Genomic DNA, 2,535 nt, shown 5'->3' with positions numbered 1-2,535 from the left:
CTCCAGCTACATGTATTGAGTGCTACTTTCTGTCATTTGTTCACTGACTCATGTACATACATATATACTTTATATTATATATATATATATATATATATATATATATATATATAATATATATATATATATATATATATATATGCATATATTTGTATGTAAATACATATGTACATGCATATAAATGTTAGTGTGAATTTAGGTGTATATTATGTGTATATACATATATGAGCACTCAAGTATATATATGTGTGTGTTGTGCATGATGGTGTCTGAGAAGAGAGAGAGACAGAGATGAGAGAGAGAGAGAGAGAGGATGTACAGAGAGAAAATGAGGTACAGAGAGCGTATTCATATGGTGTATATATATACATATATAATATATATATTCATATATATATATATATATATATATATACATATACATATATATATATATATATATATATATATATTCATATATATATACCTATATAAATACACTATATAATGTATGCGTATATGTATACACATGTCTGTCACATGTGTATACATCCACTAAGTGTGTATATGTCTATCAATTTGTCATTAAATGCTCTCTAACTGATCTGTAAAAGCTTTGTTGAAAAAAAAATGAAAAAAACAAAAAGGAAAAAAGAAATGTTACATAAAAAAATAAGAAATACAATTTAAATTAAATTAAATAAAATTTCAAAAAAAATTGTCAAAATTTAATTTGTTGCTTTCCTTGGTTCTTAATTTTGTATTACGTGGCTATGTTTTGTTTTTTTTTTGCTAATTTATTTATGGTAGTCGTGGTGAGGCTAGTAGTGGGAGTGTTGTTGTTGTTATTGTAGCAGCAGTAGTAGTGGTATTTGTAGCGCAGCAGCAGCAGCAGCAGCAGCAGCAGCAGCAGCAGTAGTAGTAGTAGTATAGTAGTAGTAGTAGTAGTGGTATTGGTAGCAGCAGCAGTAGTAGTAGTAGCAGCAGCAGTAGCAGCAGCAGTAGTAGCAGTAGTAGTAGTAGCAGCAGCTGCAGCAGTCATATTGGTTGTTGTAGTAGTAGTAGTAGTAGTAACATAACTTTGTGGGGTGGGGCAAAGGGGCATTTCACCTTGGCCGATGCTTTTATGGAGGCGGCACTTGTAGGTCTTCTGAATAAACTTGTCTAGTCTTGGAGTCCCAGGAAAGGCAAGGTAAACACAAGGTCCTTCCCTGAGTGGCACACAGACTGGCCACACCACTGACTAAGAAGAAGATCAAAATCCAGAGGAGGTTCCCAAATACCCACCATTCCTGTTGATGCTTCAAAAGAATATACCCAGGTGCATTTTGTGGAAGGTAAAACTCAGTCAGATTTCCACCAATGCAAGATGTAAAAAGATGACCAACAGCAATTTGGTAAAAAGGGCTCAACATTAACTAGGAACAAGTTGAAATGTCATCCTTTGAGATTTCAAAGACGAGGACACCAAAGTGAAACAAGGACTTGAAACACTTTATCTGTGGCAGTGGAACAGTTCAAACCATAAATCAGTTGTTCATTTACTTTGTAACCCTTCTGATACCAGAATTTGAACTCAGATATGCAACGCCGGACGAAATGTTGCCAAGCATTTTGTACACCATTTCAATAACAACAATTATTTTACTAAATTCTTCATTATTTTCGAAATGAATTGGAACAACAGAAATATGGTAACAAAAGGGTTAAAGTGATCTAAGCTAAAACTTTCTATCAAAATGTCATGTTAATTTATTTTCAAAAACAAACAGCCTCCTAATTACAGATATTTTTCAAATTTCAAAATTCATTGAAACAGAATAAGGTAGGACAAAAAGCTAAACTGACCTCAACATCATTTGAACTCAAAACAAAAAAGAACAAGGGCACCCAGAGAGTGAAAATCTCTGCTAAAGCAACACCAACGTCCTCTCAAAAAAGAGACCGATAGAATAAGTACTGGGCTTACAAAGAATAAGTCCCGGGGTCAATTTGCTCGACTAAAAGGTGGTGCTCCAGCTTGGCTGCAGTCAAATGACTGAAACAAGTAAAAGAGTAAAGAGTAAAAGAGAGAGTGCCGTGTCCCAAGATCTCAGGATTTATTTCGTCTTATGCCTACAACAAATGTGCCTAAATTCAAGTCTTTGGAATTTAACTAGGTCTGAAAAACAAAATATGAAGCTTTTCTCATGTCACAAAATTGTTTCTTACGTGCAACAAAATAAGCTTTACATAAATATTTTTTAAATTGCCAGAAAAAATGTTTTCTTTCCAAGAAGCTGAAAAATAATAAACAACTGCAAACCCATGGACATTTAATTTGTATAATTTAAAGATGATTATCACCTCAGATTTAAAGATATGACTTCACAAATATGGCTAATTATTCATTTAGCTCTAATTAGGTAAGATTTTGACCAATTCTGCGACCATTCAGTTTGTCGTATTTCCTAAAATATTCATCCAAATTTCACAAATGATGCACCAAAATGTTTCTTTTTGGATGCTCTCCAAGATAAAGTGCAGCAGGAATTACATTTAAATATTTACAAAAAT

Source organism: Octopus sinensis, linkage group LG21, assembly GCF_006345805.1.
Source record: "Octopus sinensis linkage group LG21, ASM634580v1, whole genome shotgun sequence".
Taxonomy (NCBI): domain Eukaryota; kingdom Metazoa; phylum Mollusca; class Cephalopoda; order Octopoda; family Octopodidae; genus Octopus; species Octopus sinensis.
This window is presented reverse-complemented; position numbering follows the sequence as displayed.